Source organism: Chlorocebus sabaeus, chromosome 11 (assembly GCF_047675955.1).
Source record: "Chlorocebus sabaeus isolate Y175 chromosome 11, mChlSab1.0.hap1, whole genome shotgun sequence".
Lineage (NCBI taxonomy): Eukaryota > Metazoa > Chordata > Mammalia > Primates > Cercopithecidae > Chlorocebus > Chlorocebus sabaeus.
Window position 1 is genome coordinate 49,918,524 of NC_132914.1, and position 25,107 is coordinate 49,943,630.

A 25,107-nucleotide genomic window follows, 5' to 3' on the forward strand; every position below is an offset into this window, starting at 1 on the left:
ATTCTATTGTTAATTTATCATTTCATCCTGTGTCCCTTTGGGCAAAACCTTTCTCTTCTCTTCTATCTCAGGACTCAGCTCATACCTCCTCTTCTTGTAAGCGTTCCTCCTTCCTGTACCCCTCTCCACTCTGCTTGGGCGAGGGGAAGGGAGTTGTATTCATGGAGTGCCCGAAATGTGCCTAGTACTGTGCTGAGGCCTTTTTATGCTATATTATTTCCTCTAGCTCCCAGGGCGTCCTTCTGAGGTTGGTATTATTGTGCCCATTTACCTGATTGGGAAGGTGTGAGCTCAGGGTAGTCCAGGGACTTGTTTAAGGTCATACATAGAAGGATCCATAGAAGGGGCAGAGTCAGAATCTGAAAGGCGACCCCTCCTCCAAGCCCTCCTCCACCCTGGTCTTACCCAGGGTCTGAATCTTTGGGGGCTGAGTGAGGGTTGAGTTTTTGTTTGTGGCAGGAGCACAGACTGCTAGGCTTTGGGCCCTTGGAGAAATCTTTCTGATCCAAGGCCTTCCCCTCAACTGAGGCTTGGTCATGGCCACCAACTCTAGAAGGCCATAATCCACTATAAAGGAGGTTAATTATGTGTCCAATTATTGGCAGAGGAAACCAGGAGTGTGCACTCAGCAGCCAGCCTTAAAGAGAAGCATGCAAATCACCCTCAGCTTCCTTTGCTTTTAAATATGAGTTATTATTGTGAAAGCAGTAATTAAGTCTCAGAACTCCAGAGGTCATCACAGCCAGTCCTGGCTTTAAGCTGCCTGGCATCTTATTTCCTCTTACCCCTTTTCCTGTCTTTTCTGCACTCTCATGGGCTTGGATTCCTTTGGCCCAGGCTTGGTCTGTGTTGCAGCAGTTTAAGGCCAACCTTAGTTCAGTCCTCTATAGAAGTTGGATCCCAACTCTGCAGGCTTGTGCCCTTGCCCCAGCTTCAGCTGGGAGTCAGTGTAAGAATTAAAGAAAGAGGAAAGAAACATGAAAGGTGGCTTGCCAGTCAAGACAGGTTTATTTTAGAGAAAACAAGCCTGAGAGGGGTGTCTGGCCAAGTTAGGTCAGAGGCACACTCTCTAAGACTAATATATATTTTTTTGTTTTTAAAGGATTCAGGCTGGGAGAGTTTATAAGAGGCTTGGACTGCTTCTGTGTCTTTGTTGTGCTTATCTGGGAGGGGGAGGTGTGTGTCTGTTCCCAAACATCTTTCTGCAGCTTCAGGCATATCCCCCTAGTCTGCTTTTAGCTTCTCTATCTTAGTGCACCTGAAGGGAAAGGAATGTGCTTATTAAGGCCCACTATTTTACTGGGGCCCATTGTATGAGGGTGAAGTTTGGCGGTTACCCACGAGACTTTCCTCCTACTTCCCTCTGTGCCTGAGCTGTCTTATCTGTGTTTTAGTGCCTGCTCCTTCTGTCTGCTTGTAGTTAGAAGTGATTTCCTTGAAATACATGAGGTTAGAAAGGGAGCTGGAACTTAAAGTGGCGGTGTTTGTCCAAGATGACGGTGCTCCTGCTGTGTCAGTCACCAGCTGTATGACTAATGCTTGGCTTCAGGATTATGCATTTCAATTCCAATTTTCTTTTGAGAATAAGTAGTATTGGAGGAGTGTTCCCCTGGTGTCTCCCGGACGAGAGGATACAAGAGGGTTTGGACTTACCCTGAAGCATGGAGGATTTAAATTAGACTTATGAAGGCACTTACATGATTCTTGCTTGTATCCCTTTCTGGGTTCTGGTGGGTGGATAGACTGGACTTTCTGTGCTATTACAATCAATGAGGATGCTAATAATCAGCCTTTGTCCACACAGATAATTATGTGCTTTTAAAATCCAGAGAAACAGAAAAGCTGCAGGCTACATTGTTCCCGCTAAGCAAAAAATGTGAAGGGGCTGGAAGGGAGAAGTTTGACATCTAGATCACAGTGGTCTTCTACAATGTTAGTGCTAATCCCTGGCCCAGCCTCAGGGAAACATGATCCCTTGTGGTGTTTTATTATTCTTGAAACTCAGGGGAGAGAAACGGGCTGAAGCCTGAGAAATTTCAGAAACAATTAAGGACATACTTCTTCATAGAGAGGGTTGGTTGTCACAAGTGCCAGGGAAGAGGAGGGCTTCTTCGTTGTCAGCCAGATCTTCTAGAAAACACCCCCCCCAGCCGCTTTTATCACCAATATACCAGTCTATCAGTGAAAAGCTAGTGTTCTGTTTGGGTTATCATGCCTTTTCTTTAACCTCCCAGTGGGTCCCAGGGGCCAGTTCAAGGCAGGAAGAAAACATCTACTGAATACCCATAGAAACCAGGCTCAGAGCATGAAGGAGAGACTGGAGTCCTCAGATAGCACAAGCATGCATACAGAGGACCCTAGTGCAAAGCCGCAGGGGGTATGGCTATAGTGGAGCAACACCGTGCCATGGGAGCTTGGGACCAGGGGTCAGAGCAAGGTCCTTGGAGATGACATTTTGGTTTGGCCTGAAGAAGGTGAGGACTTGGAAGTGCTGAGATGAGAGAGGGGAGGATTCAGGCAGAGGGAATGGTATAAGCAAAGACACAAAGCAAGGGAGGCCAGAGGATGTGAAGGGAATAGTGGATCGTCTTCTTTGGCTGAAAAATAGGGGTTGGCAAGGGCAGGGGGAAGGAGGCTGGCTGAGGCCACACGGTGGATATGGTGGATGGGCAGGGTGGGCTTAGAATATCAAGTGATGTGCTGGAGGTTCTTGACCTGCAGAGGGTCATGCTCAGAGGTGTGTGAGTGAATGGGACATGGGGATAGTACACAGAGAGTGTATATGTGTAAAAGTGTGTGTGTGTGCACATGCGCATGTGTGTTCTTCTGGTAACTTCGTTATGAAACATCTTGAACACCAATATGTCCATTTCAGAAATACATTTCTTCATTCTTTATGGTATAGTGATCAAAAGTGTCTCTGGAATCAGACACACCTGGGTTCTGCCACTTACAGTGTGAGTGAAAACTTGCACACAACCTCTCTGAGCCTCTGTTTCTTTTGTATCTAGAACTGAGGTAATAGAACTTGCCAGGGACATGGCAAGGATCAGGTGAGGTATGTGGAAAGCACTAGCATGCTGCCTACTGTATAGTAAGTGGTCTGTACATTCTAGTTACTGTTGGGTACTATTGTTATTTCACTGCCCTGGTCACCATCCAGAGCCCCCCAGCCCCCTGCCCTGCTCTTTCAGGTCTGGGGGCTGTGGCTTCCTACACACTGATGCTCTCCTGGCTGGAGACCTCCACTCCCATGTCTCAGTTAGGCTCCTTGGACCTGTCTGAAAGCTGATGGGAGAAGCTCTCTTGAGGAGTACCTCTGATAAAGAGGGAGCCTTTGCAAGAGACTGGAGAGCGTGGCCCTGTGCTTCTGGTGGAGTTGAGGGAGACGCTGTCGGGTGGGAGTGAGAAATCTTAAAGGCACATGGGAAGGAAGGGAGGTGGGTGGGCAGGCAGAGGGATCCAGATACTCAGAACCCTTAAACCAGATGCTTACACACATCCACCCATGCTGGGGTCTGTCCCACAGACCCTGACCCAATGATGGATGAATAACGTGCACTGACGCAGATATTATGCTTGTTGGTTGGCTGAGAGTCCGGGTCGCTTACAGACTCCCTGGAGAGTGCTGTAAACAGTTGCGACCATGGCCTAGACTAGCCAGCGAGACTTGCATTTATTCAGTACAGATTAATTGACAAAGGCTTGAGTCAACACCACTAGAGGTAATTGACATTGTGGACCTCCCAAGTAGAAAGCCATTAAGCACCCTTGTAGATCAAAGGTTAGTCTTAGGACCACATGAGTAAACAAGCCAGTTAGATAAACTCCCCCACATTCCTTTGTATTTACTTTTAATCTATTTAACTTAAGGTAAAGGGACTAGACTGCCTTCAGCCAGATCGATTACTGAAGTTATGCCAACTCTCAGGCCTTCCAAGAGGCTTTGTGGCTATTATAACTAAAATTTTTCCCATCAGCCTGACTGAACCCCCACATACCCACTTCGTGGCTCCTGTGGCAAGAAGAGCTGGACAAAACTTTTTTGGTTGTGTGGTTAACTCTTCCATGTTTTGGTAGAGGTAGGCACAATCTCCTACTGGCCATGCTAGGAGGCAGGTGTCACAGGCTGCCTTTAGGACTCAACCCTGGGGCCCTGCCTGGGGAGAACCTGGAAGGCTCTTCCACTTGAAGGAGCCAGGACTCACCACCCGGAGTGAGGATGGCCTGTCCTTTGTCCCTGGTTACAGCTCACCTGATGGCCCAAACTGAAAAACTGTGAGGTTGTGAGCTCAGCTAACCACCTGAAAGGAAGTGTCCCAACCTGGCTTCCCCCCGGCTCCACGATTACCTCACAAACTGTGGAGTTCACAGGTGTTGGTTGACCTTGACTCCTGGGCACTGTCAGCCCTCAGCTGTGGAAGAAATGCTGCCAACGTTTCAGAATTGCCTGAGTGTAGGATTTTCCAAAGTCCCATATTGATGATGTTACCCCAGGAGGGAGGAGAAATGACTGTGAAATTTCCCAGGCTCATAAAGGTGACAATATGGCCTCTCCACGTGGGGAGGCAGACAGACCCAGGTGCCCAGGTTTGTAAAAGGTGCTAGCAGTGAGGGAGAGGTCAGAGTCCTTTTCTTCTTCCTCTGGCTTCTTGTCCACCAGCAGAGAGTCACCATGACTTGTAGATTGTCTTGCCTAGGCTCCCGAGCAGAGTCTGCAAATCCAGGTCCTGTGCAACCACTCAGAGATATGGTTATGACCCAGCTCTCAGCTGCATCTTGCCCTGGGGGCCGTGGTCTGTTTGCTGCTGCATCACGGCCAGCGCCTGCTACCGTGGCCTCACGGGGGGCTTTGGCACTGGTTCCTGTGGACACAGATTCAGCTACCACTCTGGCAGCACATGTGGGTCCAGCACTGCCTGCATCACCATTGTGTTGGTCAATGAGAGCCTCCTCATGCCCCTCGACATGGAAATTGCATAGTGCATAAAGCAGGAGGAGAAGGAGAAGATCAAGTGCCTCAACAGCAGGTTTGTTGCCTTCCTCCACAAGGTGGGTGTCCTGGATCAAACCCTTCCTGAACCCCCACCATGTGCACAGCCGGGACTGGGCACTGAGGAAAGAATCAGGGCCAGGCAAGTCTCTGCCTGCCTGAGGTCCCAGTCTGATGGGAGAGGCACACAGACAGACAGACAGACAGACAGACAGACAGACAGACACAGGAACCCCAGGCCCAGAAAGTCTCTGACAGTTCAGATACAGAGAGCTTGTGGAAGAAAGATGCCAAATTTCAAAACTTCAACAAATTTAGTTTAAATATCTTAGTTGGATTTTATATGCAATTTTAGAATTGGGCAGCCCTTAGAACTGATCAGAGGAACTCTGGCTGCACTGTGGTCCCACAATACTTACGGACAGAAAACAGAAAGTGACACATGGAAAACAGAAGTGAGGTACAGAAACAGCTGGATTGTTTACAGCTGGTGTTTGTGAACATTTGGCTGCCTGTGATTGACTCAAGCTCGGTTACCGTGATTGACTGAGACTCAGTTATTTGTTACAAAGGATAACTCTGAAGTTAGGTTTGTAAGGGATAATTGGAAGGACAGCCGAGAAAGGAATGAGGCCAATAGAACCAAGTTCAGGCAAGTTGATTTATTGTCAGTCCTGCCAGGCTACCTCCTGACAAGAGCAGAGGAGGCAGTCCCACTTATAGGCTATTGCAAGGTTTTATAGGGCGTAGAGCTGGGTTAGGGTGAAGGAAAAAGAAAACAGAGCGGGGGGTCCTTTGTGCCAGGTGTCTGACTGCTTCTTGTAGATGTTTTTCTTGCCAGTTCTGTTGTGTAAGGTAGACGTCTTGACCACATCCTGGAACAGCTGGCTCTGGTCAGACAGTTACAGGTGGGTTTGGGGTGGGGGGTTTTACTTTTGGCCTTTGGGGCTTAGGTCTGTGGGAGGGAGAAACAGTCCAGTTGGGTGGACCCTAACAAGGTTTCAGTTTGTTTGCCTACTAAGTCGGATTGCGGGTCATCATGTAAAAACTCAAAGGGAGACTTCTTCAGGTCAAATCTAGTTTAGCAATTCCCCTACTTTTGGTCAGTCTCTCAATTTTCTAAAATAATATATATAGTTCTATGTAACCAGAAGTGTTGGCAATTGCACAGACTTCTCCCTGTTCAGCCTGTAGGTAATCTAGAGCAATTCTATTATCTACAACTTTAGCGAGAATATTTGAAGTCTATTGTGCAATCATAGCCTTTGCAGTGGAATCTGCTATAGAGCCTACTGTGAGAAGTACATTTTAAATCATTGCCTCATTCATGTTTACACCAAGCTATGGAAAAAGGGATCTAACAAATCATGCTCATCCGGAAGGGTTAAAGTCTCCTGACGATGTTCTCTTTAACCTATCATGTAGTTTAGGAAGAGCAGACCAGTGTTCTGTTTCTGACTGATTATGGAGCAACAAAGGTACCATTATAATTCCTAACCTACATTGGTCCATCATTTTCCATCCTTCAAGGTATGAGAGTTGCCCAAGCGTAAGGTTGGCTACAACTCCACAAAGAAAAGTATACCCCATAAGTGCACACAAGACCCTTTTTTCAGTTCTATTGTTCATGAATACATTACTACGAATGTATTCCTGATTCCAACTAGGAATGTTGGAATTAGCAGTTTCTGGCCAAGGATCTGAGGTAGAGTTATTATAGGTTAAAAGAGTGCTGGCCGGGCACGGTGGCTCATGCCTGTAATCTCAGCACTTTGGGAGGCTGAGGCGGGTGGATCACGAGGTCAGGAGTTTGAGACCAGCCTGACCAACATGGTAAAACCCTGTCTCTACTGAAAATACAAAAATTACCTGGGTGTGGTGGCACGCACCTGTAATCCCAGCTACTCAGGAGGCTGAGGCAGGAGAATCGCTGGAATCTGGGAGGCAGAGGTTGCAGTGAGCTGAGGTTGCGCCACTGCACTCCAGCCTGGGCGACAGAGCAAGACTCCATCTTAGGAAAAAAAAAGTGCTGTAGTACCCTGGCGCATAAGTCAATTTGCAAGAAAATCTGTTTGTGCTTTTGGTGCAAACTTGTCTTGTAATATACTCATTAGTCCTGGTTCTTGAATCACATGACTGGGTTAAAGTAAAACAGGTTGTGAGAACAAATGAGTCTGGAAGTCTAATTCCATAATAGGGACCACTGCTGTAATACATCATAGATTGATCCCTTATGAAATAGTTACTGGAAGGCCTATGACCTAATAATAGAACCTCATTTATTTTCTACTCTCCTAAACTCTGACATAACTAAATGCTACGAGGTTTTAATGCATTACGCCAAAGTATATTTTCACCAGGTAAAGGAAGCTTTTCAAGATCTATCCACTGAGGACAATCAAACCCTTCATAACCTAGAACTCAGAGATCAGGTTATCTGGAGACTATATCTGAGAAAGACTGCCATGGAGCCCCATTGGAGGGGACCATACCAAGTTCTTCTTATCACCCACTCTTCAGCAAAACGTCAGGGCCTTGAACTTTGGGTTTACATCTCACAACTCAAAAGGGCCCATTCAGACTCTTAGAACTGCACATCCATTGGAGACCTTAAGATAAAGCCAACAGGAGAAATTTCTTCCCAGAAGCAGACAGTATTCTAGATGTGGACAGCTTTCCCAAGACCATGGATCAAGACTTCTCAGTCGCCATGCAACTCTTACCTTCCTTAAATTTTTCCTTGCTTATACCTTCCTCATTCACTTGGCAGGATAATGTTGTAATTAGAATTTCACAATCAGTAGCTTCTGAGAGTAACTTTTTTTTTTTTTTTTTTTTTTTGAGACAGAGTCTCTATTGTCCAGGCTGGAGTGCAGTGGTGTGATCTTGGCTCACTGCAACCTCTGTCTCCCGGGTTCAAGCAATTCTCATGCCTCAGCCCCCCAAGTAGCTGGGATTACTGGCATGCGCCACCACACTGGCTAATTTTTGTATTTTTTTGGTAGAGACGGGATTTCACCATGTTGGCCATGCTGGTCACAAACTCCTCACTTCAGATGATCTGCCTGCCTCAGCCTCCCAAAGTGCTAAGATTATAGGAGCAGGCCACCATGCCCAACCTTCTGAGAGTAACTTGATGGAGTGTTGTATCTGTCATGTTGAATTCAAATCTTTACATGACCTACAAAGTCCACCTATTGGCCAACTTCAGCAACATCCCTAATGCAACTGTTTGTTCAAATTACAGCTATGTTCTCAATTTAAGTCACTGCCCCCACCTGCTGTAGGGGATCTCCATTCTCCAATCCCACATCTCAGACACTTCTGTGATTGTCAAGCTGGACAACAGCCAGGACCTGAACATGGACTGCATCATTGCTGAGATCAAGGCACAGTATGACAACATTGTCACCTGCAGCTGGGCTGAGGCCGAGTCTTGGTACCACAGTTGCCTGCCAGATGTGGCACCTGCCTGCTAGATGTGGCAGTTGGGAGGGCAGGATGTGAGATACCTATTAGATAGACTTATTTTGTCTGGGGATTCTGATCCCTATGGATAGTAGGCCAATAGCTCTCAGGTTGGGGTGCCGGGGCAGGACTGCCATGTGTGGTTGCACAGGCTGAGCCTGCAACTGCACCGGCACAGCCTGCACAATCATCCCTAAAGGATGGGATATCCCACAAAGAGCCTCATGAGCATCTCTGCTTCCCCCAGTTCGGGGAGGTGAAGGCCACAGTGATCAGGCACGGGGAGACTATGGGCCACAGCAAGGCGGAGATCAAGGAGCTGAACCGCATGATCCAGAGGCTGACGGCCGAGGTGGAGAATGCCAAGTGCCAGGTATGGGGCATCTGTGCCCAAGGCCAGAGAGACTGATGGCCTAACCTTTGTCACCCAGCCTATGTGTGCCCTACCTGGATCTCAGCATTCATTCTCCAGTCCCTTTGTCCATGCAGAGTCCCTGGTTGTGGTCAGTCAGGGAGTCCCAGGTGATGAAGGCAAGAGGCCCAGTTTCTGAGGTGCTCCCAGCTGAATGGCAGACTAGGCATATCCAGGCAATGGACAGAGAGACCATAACCTATCTTGTTCTCTTCTGGTCCCCCAGAACTCCAAGCTGGAGGCGGCGGTGACCCAGCCTGAGTGGCAGGGTGAGGTGGCCCTTAGTGACGACTGCTGCAAGCTGGCCGAGCTGGAGGGCGCCCTGTAGAAGGTCAAGCAGGACATGGCCTACCTGATCAGGGAGTACCAGGAGGTGATGAACTCCAAGCTGGGCCCCGATGTGAAGGCTGCCTCTTCTTGCCAACTTCTAGATGGTGAGGAGCAAAGGTGGGTGCAACCTGCACAGCTGGGCCCAGAGCTCATCTGCATAAACCCACCCCACTTTTTAGCACCATCACTGACCCAGCCCTCACTACTACTTCTGTTTTCATTTTGGAACACTTTTAGGACCTCTACCAGTATTGAGCGCAGTCCAAGGAGTGGTATCTTAGTTGAGGTCCACAGGCCGATTTCCAATAGGCTCCTTGCATGATCTATTAGGGACAATGGTTTGTCTGTAAATGTTCAAGAACTTGTTCTCTGAGATGAACAACACCCTAATTTATAACACTTACTGATTTCAGAGTTGTATATACTTCTGTCATGGCTGATTTCAGGCTGTTGCTCTGACTTCATGTAGAATTGGCTAGAAATGTACACAATAGGCTCTTGTGAGCTGGTGGGAACTGGTTCAAGAAACCACTGGTTGGGGCCAGGATGGAATGGTGCCTCACACTGAAAGACAAATAGGAAGATATTTGTCTCTTCTATTAGATGAAAAACCTGAGGCTTAGGGAGACTGGGGGGGTCAGGGAGTCTGCCTGGTATGGAGTTATTGGGACAGTTGGAGAGTTCTTGTGTGTCCTGCTGCATTTTCACAGGCTCCCCTTCCCGGGGGGATCTGGGAGAGCCTGGCACTTGTGTTCTTTTGGAACAGGGTTGGGACGATGCTGGGACTTTGAGGGTGCTAGACCCAGGTCTTCCCTCCACTCACCTTCTGGGAGAGGCTTGGGTGACCCCTTGCTTGACTGAGTTCAGAGCTGATGACCACATGGCCTCTGGTGTCATTGTCAGGAATTAATGCCCAGTGCTAATGCTGACATTTTCTCTCCTGCACCAGGCTGTGTTATGGCATCCATGCTGTGAATATCTGTGAGTAATTCTGGCCCTGAAGGGAGACTCTGAGGTTTGCCAGTGGGAAGAATTTTTTAGCTCTGAGGGTGGAGATACCAAGGGAGAAGTGGTTCCATTCGTTTAAAGCTACACAGTTATAAAGAGGGAGCCAAACGACAAGTCTTGAGTGGAATCATTCCTTATGCCAGACTTGTCAGAGTGGCAGTCTTATTATCCTCACCATAGTGGAGGAACCAGAATGCATCACCTCAAAATATGTATCTTTAACATAAATATTTATCTTTTTTTTTTTGAGACAAAGTCTCACTGTGTCATCCAGGCTAGAGTGCAGTGGTGTGATCATGGCTCACTGCAGCCTTGACCTCCTGGGCTCAAGCCGTCCTCCCACCTCAGCCTCCTGAGTAGCTGGATCTATAGGTGTGTACCACCACACCTGGCTAATTTTTTTCTTTTTCTTTTTCGTAGAGGTAGTGTATTAGTCCGTTCTCTTGCTGCTCTAAAGACATACCTGAGAGTAGGTAATTTATAAAGGAAAGAGGTTTAATCAACTTATAGCTCATCATGCCTGGGGAGGCCTCAGGAAACTTACAATCATGGCAGAAGGTGAAGGGGAAGCAAGGCACCTTCTTCACAAGGCAGCAGGAAGTAGAAATGCCAGGAGGGGAGATGCCAGATGCTTATAAAACCATCAGATCTCATGAGAACTCACTCATCTTCATGAGAACCACGTGTGGGATACTGCTCCAGTGATCCAATCACTTCTCACCAGGTCCCTCCCATGACACATAGAGATTATAGAACTACAATTCAAGATGAGATTTGGTTGGGGACACAACAAAACCATATCAGATGGGGTTTTGCCATGTTGCCCAGTCTGGTCTTGAACTCCTGAGCTCAAGTGATCCACCTGTCTTGGCCTTCGAAAGTGTTGAGATTACAGGTGTGAGCCACCGTGCCTGGCCTGACATAAATATTTTATCAAGCTAAAAGCAATTAAGAAGATGCAGGGGAGCTCTCTGCTTTCCCTGTGTTTGCCTAAAAGCAGAACAGAGAATTACAAAGACAAAGGTCTTTCTGTCCTCTCCGCTTTTCTGCCTAAAGCCAAGATGTAAATTCTCCTTACAACCATTATGAGCTTAGAGGTGGCGCCAGAGGAATCTGGGTGGACTTTACTCTATTAGTTTACCCATAAATTTACCTTCCCACCTTTTCTCATCTTTGGAAGCCTTAAACTGCTTTTCTTTGTCTTGTCATTTCTCTAAAATTGATTATTCCTTGTTGAAGATGAATATACAGTTGGCCCTCTGAATCTGTGGATTCAACCAACTGCAGGTTGAAAATATTTGGAAAAAAACTATACTGAACATGCACAGACTTTTTTTCTTTTCATGACTCTCTGAACAATACAATATAACAACTATTCATATAGCATTTACATTGTATTGGATATTATAAGTAATCTAGAGGTGATTTAAGGTGTATGGGATGATGTGTATAGGTTAAATGCAAACACTATGCCATTTTATATAAGGGACATGAACATCTTCAGATTTTGATATTTGCAGGCGTCCTGGAACCAGTCCCTCATGAGTACTGACGAATGATTACATAAACCACACAGCCTGTGTGTGCCCTACCTGGATCTCAGCATTCATTCTCCAGTCCCTTTGTCCGTGTAGAGTCCCTGGTTGTTACTTTTCTCCTCCCATGACGTGCGCTGCTCATGTTGGTAAACTTGCTTGTTTTTCTCTTGTTAATCTGTCTGTTGTTGCAGGAGTCTGTCTCAAATACAAATTTATGTGTGTTGAAAAAAATTATAATTTCTCCCCTTCGGTAGGAAGCTCTTATTCTCTCCCTGTCCAAACATACTGGTCCATGTTCAAGATGTCAGTCACTTTACTGGATTAAAACATTCATTTAATCTTCTTTAAATACATGTGGATTGAATGAGCTGTCATCAAATCCACATGTCGTAGATCCTGAGGTTGTCCTGATTTTTTTTTCTTTTCTTTTGAGACAGGGTCTCAGCCGAGTATGGTGGCTCACCCTTGTAATCCCAGAACTTTGGGAGGCCGAGGCAGGTGGATTGCTTGAGCCTAGGAGTTTGAGACCAGCCTGGGCAATATAGTAAGAGCTCACATTTATGGAAAGAAGGGATTGAGGCTGCGTGCGGTGGTTCACACCTGTAATCCCAGTACTTTGGGAGGCTGAGGCAGGTGGGTCACTTGAGGTCAGGAGTTTGAGACCAGCCTGGCCAACATGGTGAAACCCTGTCTCTACTAAAAATACAAAAAATTAGCCAGGCATGATGGTGCTTGCCTGTAATCCCAGCTACTTGGGAGGCTGGGGCATAAGAATTGCTTGAACCTGGGAGGTGGAGGTTGCAGTGAGCCGAGATCGTGCCACTGCACTCCAGCCTGGTTGACAGAGTGAGACTCCATCTCTCTCTCTCTCTCTCACACACACACACACACACATACCAAAAAAAAAAAAAAAAAAAAAAAAAAAAAAAAAAAAAAGGAAAGGAAGAAGGGATTGAGATTAAACCCCAAGATGGACTCACTCCTAGTCAGGGTGTCAGTCCCTGGCCCAGACTACAGGGAAGCAATGCCATCTTCACCCCTGGAGATGGAGGTAAGCAGAAGCCATCCTCCTGGCTGCTCCCAGCTGGTAGGAAGCCAGTGCTGATTGGAGGTGGGGCTTTTTGGGACCAGCTCCCATCCCTACCAAAGGGTTTAACTTCTCGTTGCTGTCCCTGTGTAGATGTGAGCAGCTCCTTGGTGTGGTTGCATGTGGAGGCCTCTTGGCCAACTGCACCTGTGGCATCAGCTCCTGTGGGATGGGGCCTGTGTCAGCAGCTGCAGGAAGTGTTAAGTTGGCAGAGCTTGAGGATGCACCCAGCGCAGCCTCTCACACTTGCAAGGGTCCCAGCTGGCCCTACTTGACCTTGTGCAGCCTGGTGGTGGGGCGCCACTGCTTGACCCACCCTGATCCATGTTCTCTGCTTCCCATTTCTTACTTCTTGTTGTGTGGGAATCCCTCTTCCTTGGCCCCTGCTGCCCCCAAGCTGAGAAAGGCTGTTGAGAGGAGTGGCACGTAGCCCATGGGCGTGTCCTGTTTGAGGATTCTGGCCCGACTGAACCCACGAAGAGAATAGCCTCTCACCAGCCATCTTCCAACCTTCCCCTTCCCTTGCTGTCTTGCTCTTCCCTTCCCTTCTCCAGTCTTCTTTTCCTCCTTGTTTCTTGCTAGCTTTAGAAGGCTAAAATTTAATAGACTTTAATAGACTGACAATACCAAGTGTGAATCAGCTGAAACTTTCATGGAGTGTAAAATGATTTAGCTGCTTTGGAAAACAGTTTGGCAATTTCTTATGGAGTTAAACATGCACTTATCAAATGATGCAGCAATTCCACTCCTGGGTATTTCCTCAAAAGAAAGAAAAGCAGATCTATACAGAGACTTGTACATGAATTTTATAGAAGCTTTATTTATAATAGCCCCAAATTGGAAACAATCCAAATGTGTACTAGTAGATGAATGGATAAACAAATTGAGATACAGTCATACAATAAAATATTATTCAGCAACAAAAAATAATGAACTAGATTCATTCAGTGGTGATTAGATTGGAGCATACATCTGTCAAAATTTGTTGAACTGTACTTTTAGAATGTGTGCGCTTTATTGAGATACAATTGTATGCAAATTATATCTCAATTAAGTTGATAAAACAATGATTTAAAATGCATAAGATATTTAGAAATAAATCTAACACATATGCAAAAGACTTACACCTAGAGAAATATAAACATTATACAAAATGTTATAGGAAACAAAAGATAAAGAAGACATAATTAAATGAAGAGATATACCATGTTCTTAGATAGGAAGCTTTACTATCATAAATATGTTAATTATCCTTAAACTGATCTACAGAGTTAATGCAATTACACTCAAATTCCAAACAAAGATTTACACAATTCTTGACAAGTTGATTCTAAAATTTATGGGGAAGAACGAAGGTCAAGAATAGCTAAGGAATGATGAAAAGGAAGAAATAGGTACTCTCTATTTCAGGGATTATAATGTATTATAGAGTTATAGTAATTGAGAAAGTATAGTACCCACACAAGAATAGACAAACTGGCCAATGGAACAAAATAGCCCTAAATTTATTTGTAAATAAATCAATGATTTTGTTGTACAATAGAAGTGGTATGGCAGATCAGTAGTGAAAAGGACTATGCATTGGTTAACCACATGTAAAAAATAAAATTAGGTCCCCGTTCTCTCTTATACACAAAATCAGTTTCAAATTAATTTAAATTACAAATATCAAAAGCAAAACTTTAAGAGTTTCAGAAGAAAATATTGGAGAATATTTTTCTGACCTTGGTGTAGAGAAGGATTTTTAAACAAGGCACATAAAATGCTCAACATAAAAGACTGATAAATTAGATTACATTAAAACTATCAACTTTATTTTTCAAAATAGGTGACAAAGTGAAAAGATAAGCTGTAAACTTGATAATATTTGTGATATATATAAGTGATATAATAGTAATACTCAGAAATATAAAGAACACATATAGTCATTTAGAATAAGGCAAAAACCCAATAGAAAAATAAAGGCAAAAGAAAAAGAAATACATACGTAGTAGATATTTAAAGAGATATTAAACTTTAACAGTAATCATGAAAATATAAAGTAACACCAAAAATGAGATTGAATTATTTAATTGTTGGAAATTAAGACACATTAAAGAGAATATGAATCTTTTTCACATTGCTGAGCAAAATGTGAATTGTTATAACAACTTTGGAAAATAATTTTATATTATCTTATAAAGTTAACACCTTTATAAGATTGTGACCATCTTATGAGTCAGAAGTTCTGTTTGTAGTTGTATACAAATCCTCACATATGTGCATCAGAGGACGTGTAGAAAAATCTTCATAGCACCAACTTTGTAAGAGAAAGAAACAAAACAAAACAATTATAGAATTACCTAAAGTGTGGTATAGTCACACAATAATACTCTAAGAATGGAATACTAATACGATAAACGGAGGAATACTAGCTACATGATGTTGAATAAAAAAAAGACCTTGTGTGACACCCTTTTTATAAAAAAAGAACAAAAAACTGAAACAAATATATATTTAGGCATATACATGTATATGATAAAACTAAGAAAAAACAAAGGAATTTTATCAACTTTAGGGAAGTGGTTACCTCCGGGGTGGTTAGTAGAGGACAGGGTAGGGAAGGAGCATGGAACTAAATGTAAATTAATAGTAAGGTTTTAGTTTTGGGATCAGTAGGTGGGTTCATGAGTATTTCATTTTCATTCTATTATTAAATAATAAAGTAATATGCTAGTTATAAGAAATAAACTTAAAACATGAGGACATAAGTTGAAAGTAAAAGAATGTGTTAAGGTGATTGGTTAGATCAGATTGCCTTACACATAGTAGAAGTAAATGATTTTTCCATGAAACTTATTTCAGTAGATGTGTGTATATTTGTATGTAGATAGTGATTCATGATACAACATATATTTCTTATTTAAAGTTGAGGTTAAAAAACAGTTTGACAACTAGTACCCCAAAGAACCTTTTGCTGAGGTCCACCAGCAGATATGTACAAGCAAGTTCATGGCAGCATTGTTTGTTATAACAAAAACAAAAAACACATGTGCTGCCTATAGGAAAATGCATATATATATGTGTATATCTATCTATATCTATATATATATATTCATACTTTGGAATACTATACAGCACTGAGAAATAAAACTACATGCATCAAAAAGATGAATCCCAAAACTAGAATGTTGAGGAGGAAAAAGCAAGTCATAGAAATGTACAAGGTGTAATTCTGTTTATATAAAACCAAGGTAGGAACACTCAGCACTAGTTTAGGGATACACACATATTACATAGTAATAAAGAAAAGCAAGAGAATGACCAACATAAAAACTCAGGACAGTGGTTACTTTGGGGATCAGATGGGATTAGAGATGGATAGAGATGGATCAGCAAAAATCCCGCAGGGGGGTTTGAAGGTACTGGTGGGTACACAAGGATTTGTTTTATTATTGTTGCTACTGAAATCAATAAATGTAGGTTTTGCATACTCTTTTGCATGTATGAGAAATTTATAAAACAAAAGGAAAATGCTGACAGTAGCTTGTGCTCTCTAGCCCCTACTCACTCCTACAGGTTAGAGTCATTGCCTTACCCAAGATTTCCTATTAAGTCTTGGGACTGGCATCCCCAGTCTCAATTTCTTGCCCTCCTGTCAATCTTCTACACTGCTTCTAGACAATCACATCTCATGTCAGGCCACTCTTCTGCTCAAACACTCTCTGTGGCTCCCCAGTGCCCATCCGTAAGCTTAAGCTCTTCAGCTCCACACATTTCCTCCATCTGAGGTAGCCTTCCCCTCCTCCACTTTCCTTTAAGTTCCACTTCAGCCCAGAAACTTTCATTTTCCCATCTGGGGTCACAGTATGGTCCCCTTTCCCCTATGCCCCTGAGGCCTCCTGGGCAGAATTCTGTGATTGTAATGAGGTGAGGTCACAGAGCCCCCAGGAAGAAGAGGCCCTAGTCCTCAGTGGCAAGGATTCTGGTAGCTCTTGGGTTGGAGCTGGGCTTTGGTGCTCAAGAGAGGCTTGGAGGAGACCACAGTTCTTTCTCTATGGTGAGACTCATACACATGGCTCCCTGGTCACACAGGGATGAGGTGTCTTGGACTCCACCCAGATCTGTTGGGCATACAGCTTTTGGGAAAAGGAGCATAAAAAGGGGGCAGTGGGAACACAGAAGAGATTGAGATGATGTTTTGAGGTCTGTCCCCCCACCCTCGATCTGCCCTAGAAGAAAGTTTGCAATGGGCTGGTGTGAACAGTTCTTGCTCTCTGGGTTGAGGGGGTGTGTATGACCTTGGTGGAGACAAAGAGCACGGGCTCAAAATGCAGTCTGACTCAGCTGTTGGCTGGCAGGGTCACTCACTCCCCTCTTGCACGTGGTGGATGGAATGTGCCCCAGTTTGCCTGAGGAAAGACAATGGGAAAAGTCACATCCATCTGGCCAACTTCATGGGTGGTTGTGAGGCCCCAGTGAGATGGTGGAGTAAAAGCTGGTGAAAAGCATCAGACACTGTGCAAGTGTGAGTTACTGTTCCCTGGCTGTTCGTGTATTGAATGCACATGGGGGCAAGGTGCAAGAAGGGAAGGGGTCCCCTGACTTCATAGACAGCACTTCCCTTAGCAGCCTTGGGTTTGGAGAAAAAGCTGGAATCTAGATCACTGTCCCTGGTTTCTGATTAATGGCATTCAAGTTAAGGACATTTCTTCCTAATCCTAGATTTTAAAATGTGTTTTTTAAATTAGGAAATATTGAATTTCATTAAATTTTTTTTGTACTGATTTAAATGGTTAGATGTGGTAAACTACAATAATCAGTTTCCTAGAGTTTAGCTCTCCCTTTCCTGGGATAAACCCTATGTGATCTCTGTCCCAAAGCTCCCCTCAACAGATCGCTGTCCTGCGTTGCTACCCTTCCTGCCTGAGCTCAGGCTTCCTTTGGCATCTTCTGGCCCCATGGGCACCAGGCAAGCTCATTGTGTTCTTTCAACAACCTTTGGGGATAGGAAAAATGATCACTCCCGTTTCACAGATGGAGAAAGGGATGCCCAGAGAGGCCAGGTGACCACTGGTGACAGCAGGTGGATGGGCAGCCCTGTCTGCCCTCCTCACCTCCTGACCACAGCTCCCCTCTGCCGCCTGCTCTACAGTGTGAGGAATTAAAGGCAACTGTGCAGAAACACACGCAGAGCCTGAAGCCCAGCAGGGAGGATCTGAACAGGCTTAATCAAGCCATCCAGCGGCTGACTGTGGAGATGGGCAGCGCTGAGAGTCAGCTGAGAGGTGGGAGTAGGGGGCAACAGAGTGGCCGTGGCGGGATGGTGACCATTATTTATGACAACTGCCCCTCGCCACCTACCCTTTGGATTAATGGCTACACTTTCTCTTAGTGAATGTCTAAGCAAGCAGCAGTGCAGCTGCATGCATATATCATGCTTACCTTTGTCTAGGACCCTGTGCATTTTATGTAACTAATGAACATGTAGGTAAATCTGTATGAAGACATATGCTTGTTTGTACATTATTATCTTTTTACTTGTGTATGTTCATTTTTATGTCTGTATTTTGTTTTCCTCACTTAGTATTAAATTTGAACCCATTTTCAGAAATTGCAAGATATTATCTAGAAACCCAGTTTTCCATGTTCTCTTTCAAAATGTGAAGATCTGGCAATGTTAAATTATGATTCTCAAATGGTAACATTTGGCTAGAGGAGAAAGGCCTCTATCATCTCTCTCCTTCACATGCGGTATAGGCTTCCTGGTGTGCCGCAGTCCCCATCACTCCCAATCCCATCCTTTGGGTGTGAGGCAGAGGGTCCCTTGCCATTTATCTCCACCCTGGCTGCATGTTATTGTCCTTGCAGAAGAGAAAAGGTGCTAGGTCAATGTTGCTAACGTAGAGAAATGCAAGTCTGAAAATGTAAAAGAGGTCCTGGTGATTTCAGGAAATGGGGGAGGGTGGATGTCTTTGTGGAACTGGGTACTCCTGATATATACTTAGCCTTCACCTTTTGATGCTTCCAGCCAGGCCTCTGCAGGCATTTGTATTTGTGAGCCTTAGAAAGGAGCTGGTCCCCCAGGATGCTTGCTTTCTCCCATTCTCTCTTAGCCTCCTCTCTTACCTCACCCCTCCCCTAGCCCTCTCACAACCCCCTGACTCAGGTCTTGCTCCATGGAGGGAAGGGCTTCTGTGTCTGATCTTTTCTTGTTTTCTGCAGATGCAAGTGTCTCAGGCTTGGAAGGGTATTCATGGAGAGAGATCTCCCTTGTGCAGGAATGGATAAGCTGCTGAGGTTCCGAGGGAGCAGAGTGAGTGGGTAGGCCATCATGGTTCAGGCTCCCACCAGCCACAGCTGTTCTGGTTTCCCGAGCAGCAAATACACTTCACCAAGGTCTTAATATTTTGCCTCCTGGAGACTATAAACTCTAGGTTCCTGTGAGGAATGGATATTCTTCTCGCTAGTTTTCCTTAGGAAACAATAACCACAGCATTACATGCCAAAGAGCATTGGATGCTTCCTGGATCCTAGCTCATATTAGAAGTTTCTCCATACTAGATGGAAAAGGCTCTCTCTCAGCCATCCTAGATGTCTGGTTTCAAATCTTCACCCTGAAAGTAGACAGGTGGGCAGGTTCTTTGTATCTTGTCATACAGACACACAAACACAAGTTTTGGAACAGGTGTGCTCACTCCTTAAGACCTTGGACAATCTCCAATCCCTCATTGGCTCTGCAGCCTCACAGAAAGGTCTGGATCCTTAAGGGGAAAGGAGTGAGGGCCAAGAATGTCCTTCTGTCCTTAGTCTGCCCTTCACCCCCCAGGCCCTGTGAACTAGAGGAAGCCAAGGACCCACCAGCTCTGCAGGAGGAGGGTGGCTCTGGCAGTGCCAAGGGCAAGCTGGCCTGGTTGGAGGCTGCACTGCAGCGAGCTAAGCAGGATGTGACGCACCAGCTGTGTGAGTACCGGGAGCTGATGATTCTCAAGCGGGGCCTGGATTTGAGATTGCCTCCTACCACAAGCTGCTGGAGGGTGAGGAGAGCAGGTGACAGGTCAGCTGGGAAGTGCTTCAGACGTGGCTGTGGTGAGGAGTGCAGGGGCACAGGGCAGCCACCACCCTCATCAGCCAGGGAAGGGTGGAGAGAGATGACCTGGGTATCCAGAGACTTGTTCCTCTAGAGCTAGTTTTTCCTCACCATCGTACAGCCCTTTGAACAAAAAGTCCTAGCTGATGTGTACTTTTGGCACCTGGGACGGGGTGACCCATAGTCATCCGCCCCAGTATCAGAGACCAGGGGCCTCTTTGTTCATGGAGACAGCTGCAGGGACCACGGCCTTGCCAGTGGGAATAAGGTCCCTGTGTGAAGTGCCTTCTTCTCAACTCTGCCCCTCTCCCCAGGCCTGGGGAAGGTGGGGTTACATGACCAGGTGGGGCTTGGCTTTCAACTCAGTAGACAACAGTGGTAGAAAAGTGCTGTCACCAGGCTGAGGGGAGGGAGGGGGAACTGATCCCCCATGCCACAGGCATATTGCATTGATCACCTCCTTTACACCTCACAAAACCCTGGCGGGGAGGTCCTATTATCCCCATTTTACAGATGAGGACAGTACATTTCAGAGAGGTTAAGTGACAGCTTTAGGGACACACAGGTAGAGTGATTCAGTGAGGCCTGAACACTAGTCTTCAGACGATGGAGCTACCTGCTCTGGGGTCTCATTTAGAGGTTTCAAATGTCCCCATCACGGTCTCACCTTCCAAGATCAAAGATCGAGTCAGGCCAAAGAAAGGGTAGTTTTTTTTTTTGGTCTTATCTTTCCTCCAAAGAGTCATCAACAAAAGTGAGTTATATGAATTTAAGGCAGGAGTGATCAGAGCGCGCCAGGGAGCTTGCAGGGTGGAAGGACTGCTGTCTGGGAGGGTCAAGAGTGTGTGTCCTGGGGAATGCGAATACGAAACTTAGGAGACGGATGGACTCACCTGCTTCCTCCTCCTTCCCGCAGGCTTGGTCTGGGATTTGGGGCAGGGAGCATCAGTAAGTAAACAGTAGGCTGGCGTGGTTGGATCTTATTATCTTATTCTCCTTATTCCCTCCTTCCCCGTCCACACCTTGGCATGCCTCCTCTTAAGAAGGCAGAAGGGCTGTGTTTCTGTTCCTGTGTCTGTGACAGCTCCCTCTGTGCCTTTTCTTTTGTCGGGGGCTATTTCTTCTCTCGGGGGTGACTCTGTGTTTGCGTGTGTGGGGAACGGGTTCCTGTGGTTTGTTCTTTGGGGAGCGGTCTGTGTACCTCTTCCTTTGGAGGAGTTTATACATCTGTCTCCTGGTGGGGAGGAGGGTCTGTGTATCTATCCGCTGGAGGAGATGTCTGCAACTCTGTCTTCTGGGGCTTGGGGTTGGGGTACGCAAGGACTTTCCTCCCTCGGACAGTGGTCCTGCGTTTCGCAGGTCCCCGCCCCGGGCTCCAGCCGGAGCTGGCTCCGGCGCCCTGGAGACCAGCGCCCCTGGCGGCGGCTACGCGCTCTGAGGCTCCCCCGGCTGTGGCTGTGTCGGGGGCTTCAGCTGCTGGGCCTCCCGCAGATGTTGAACCCTTCCCGCCTCGCTCCGGAGAAGACAAGGAACCCTCAGCTTCTGCCCTAAAGACTTAGCCCTCTTGTCTCAGATGCCCCCTCCCATACAGCTGACCCCACATCATCTTTTCTTTTTGCCCCCAACACCGGGGCGTGAGGCGTTGGAGCACAGTTTACGGGACTATGACCATCCCCAGTGCAGATGGCCTGGACGCTGGTGCCGCTGGGTAGAGGTGGTTGGCCAGCTTACCTGGACCAAGAACCCTGCCCCTCTGAACTGCCCCCTCCCCTTCTTTCCAGGGACTTTTCTTCAATAAACAGTTGTGCAGTGATCTGAGCTGCCAGGCGTTTAAACCTGGATTCTCCAGGCCATTCCCAGAGCGCAGACAAACCTGGCTGTGGTGGAGGGGTCAGGGCAAGAACAATACCAGGAAGCAACCTCCTCCCCTCCTGGTGTGCGGGTCTATGTGACTTAAGCCTATGGTGATTCGATATTATAGAACCAGGGTCTTTAGGATGGGGAGCCTGGAGTCCGTGGGGAAAGCGAGAGAAAGGGTTCATTCATGCAGAACGGTCTAGCGGGGGCCCATAGCTTCTGGTCAGCAGAGCTGAGAATTCCATTCTCCATCCGTCCATTCACTCTACACGTACTTACTGAATGGTCTTATAGTGCTTGGTGCAGGGGACAGGATGGTGAGGAAAACACTCTAGGATTCCTGGAGATGAGGTTCTGGGTAGGGAGGTGGGCCATAGATGAGGAAACCGAGCAGAAACAGAAAAGGGTGGGATGGGGATTGGGTCCGTGCCTTCTAGCTCCCTGATGAGGCACTTGAGGACAGGTGGCCCTTGCAGATGGGGGCTAGAGAGATATGAACATAGTTGGGTGGCCCAAGCCTGGGTTCTGGTTTAACACACAACTGGGCCACCCAGTTCTGTTAATATCATCTGGTGGCAGGCAGGGGAACAACACACTGGGGTGGAGGAAAATGTGGGCTGTGAAATCAGATGGAGGCTCCGACTGTGTCTCTACTTCAGATCTAGGGTGTAAGTTGGTCCAAGTTTTTACAAGGCATTGAACTTCGGCGGTTGGAAGATAGACCAGTCTGGGGAGTGGGGTGGCTAGATAAAGGCTGGGTTTCTGGGTTCTTTACCTGCCACACAGGCCCAAGAGAAGCTTCTATACAGTGAGCCCACATTCCTTTCTATTGCATGAAGTTACATCATCAATACAACAATAGTTTCTGCTTTCTATGTCCCTGGGTGGGGCTAAAGTGCGTCATTGGCCAGAGGCCTGGGCTTTACCTTTTAAGGCACTCTAGTGCCAGAGTGTCTGCTGTGTTTTCTGGGTGCCTGCCCGGAGGACAGGTATCCAAAAAGCCCTCTTCTTGTGTAAACAGAAAAGTCTCACGCAAGAGGAATGGGACTGAAACTTGGCTGGCAGGCTGCCACCCTCCTGAGGGGTAGGAGGCATGGCCCCACTGGGCTCACACATCAGCCCTGGTTGATAAATACTGACCTGCCAACACTCGCAAATGCAAACAAGCTGCCTGAAGATTCTTTCAAGATTCTTTAGTCCAGCTCTGTGCTCCTTGCATTTTGCTAGGGAATCATGAGATTCTGTGCGATTCAAGGCCAATTTTCTCCAGCTCCTGCTGTGATGATCATGTCAACAAGGGAACTTCATGGGAATTGTAGGCAGGATCTAGGATGTACATTCTGCAACCTGCGTCATTCAGGACTGGTTGCTCACATTTTCCCTTTTCAAATACCGAATCTGGACTTGCCTGATGTCAATCCAGAAGATCCCCAGGGCTTTGGGGTCAGGTTTGAGTTTCTTCCTGGGCCAGGGCCATGTGGGTCACAAGCAGTGTTTGTGGTTTGGAGACTAATTCCCTGAGAGGCTCCCCTGGCCATGGGCCACATTCCAGCCTGGGGTGGGAGGAAACTGCCTAGTGCATTTATGGAGAGTCATTCTCCAGCCCATTTATAAGCTTTGTGAGTTGGGGTGGCTTTTGAAGGGAGGAGGGCTGTCCTCGGTTCAGTCATTGCTTCTCAGCAGAAGGGCACCATAAGGCGTGAGTCCTCTGTTGGCTCTCCATGCCTGCCTCACACTCCGTTGTACTCAAACATGCCAGATGCTAACTTAGCTGTGTTCATGTCTCTATCTGAGCCCCTGGAGGGCAGTGAAGGTCTCATCCATCCCCAGGGTCTGCCACAGAGTAGATGTGATGAGGTTGAGGCTGCATGGTCCTGGTTGGTGTGTCCTGTCCTGAGATGTATTGGGCCCTGTTTTTGACCATCAGCATGTTGCATTCTGCATAACCCCTTGGAAGTCTCTTGTGGAGTCTAAATGCAGTCCTTCCTGCTGTGATTTCAGCTGCAAGAGATCAACCAGACCAACCTGGAATAAGGAAGGAAGGGCCTGGATCCTGTTCCCAGTCTTGTTCTTACCTTGACCAAACTCTTCACCTGTTTTTGGGCCTCAGTCCTGCCCTCCTCTAGATCTAAATTGTGAAGATTCATTTTTTTCCTTCTTATTTAATTTTAAATTTATTTTTGTAGATATGAAGTCTTGCTCTATCACCCAGGCTAGAGTGCGGTGGCACGATTATAGCTCACTGCAGCCTCGACCTCCTGGACTCAAGTGATTCTCAGTAGCTGGGACTACAGTCGTATGCCTCCACACTCTGCTAATTAAAAAAAAATTTCTGTAGAGATGGGGTCTCACCTTGTTGCCCAGGCTGGTCTCAAACTCTTGGCCTCAAGTAATCCTCCTGCCTCAGCCTCCCAAAGTGTTGGGATTACAGGTGTGAGCCACTGTGCTTGGCTTTATTTTTCCTTATTTTCTTCCCTACTTAGTTCCTCTAAGCCAAAGGTTAGCTGCAAAATGGAATAGTAACTATCAGAGGGTTGTTTGAGAAAAGATACTGCTGCATGTAAAGTGCTTAAAGCATAGGAAGTTATATAAGTGTAACTATTATTTCACTTACTGGAATTCTTTAGAAGATTTTTGAGCCTCCCGCCCCCTGGTTTTTTTTTTTTGAGACGGAATTTCGCTTTGTTGTCCAGGCTGGAGTGCGGTGGTGCTATCTCGGCTCACTGCAAGTTCCGCCTCCCGGGTTCACACCATTCTCCCGCCTCAGCCTCCCAAATAGGTGGGACTATAGGCACCTGCCACCAAGCCTGGCTAATTTTGTTTTTGTATTTTTAGTAGAGACGAGGTTTCCCCGTGTTAGCCAGGTCTCGATCTCCTGACCTTATGATCCGCCCACCTCGGCCTCCCAAAGTGCTGGATTACAGGCGTGAGCCACCTTACCCGGCCAAGTTTTGAGCCCCTTTAAAGAAAGCTCTACAAAATCTAATGGTGGCTGACCTCCCTCTGCCTGACCTGGAGTGAGAGTGGTGGTAGGGCAGGAGGAATAAGTAGGCAAGCCTAGGGGTTAGAGCAAGGGATCCTTAGCCAGGGGGGACCTCCCTAGTTTGACTCCCAGCAGCATCGCCCATCACTACTCCCACTTTATCCCCATTCCCCATTGGTGACCCCTACCTCACCAGCACACATGGGTCTACCCATGTACCCACATGCACTCACATCCACATGTACCCACAAATCTCCCCTTTTCAGCACATAGATGCACACATGTTCACATGTATAATCACATATTTAAAAACCCTCACCATCTCTCTCACACACGCGTTTCCACACAGGTAACTGGAATGT

The 25,107-nt window shown here is 46.4% G+C and overlaps 1 pseudogene; it reads left to right on the forward strand.

Annotated features, from left to right (window-relative positions):
• The first annotated feature begins 8,103 nt into the window (after positions 1 to 8,103).
• On the forward strand, positions 8,104 to 10,192 carry LOC140712817 (keratin, type II cuticular Hb1-like; annotated as a pseudogene).
• Positions 10,193 to 25,107: the final 14,915 nt, after the last annotated feature.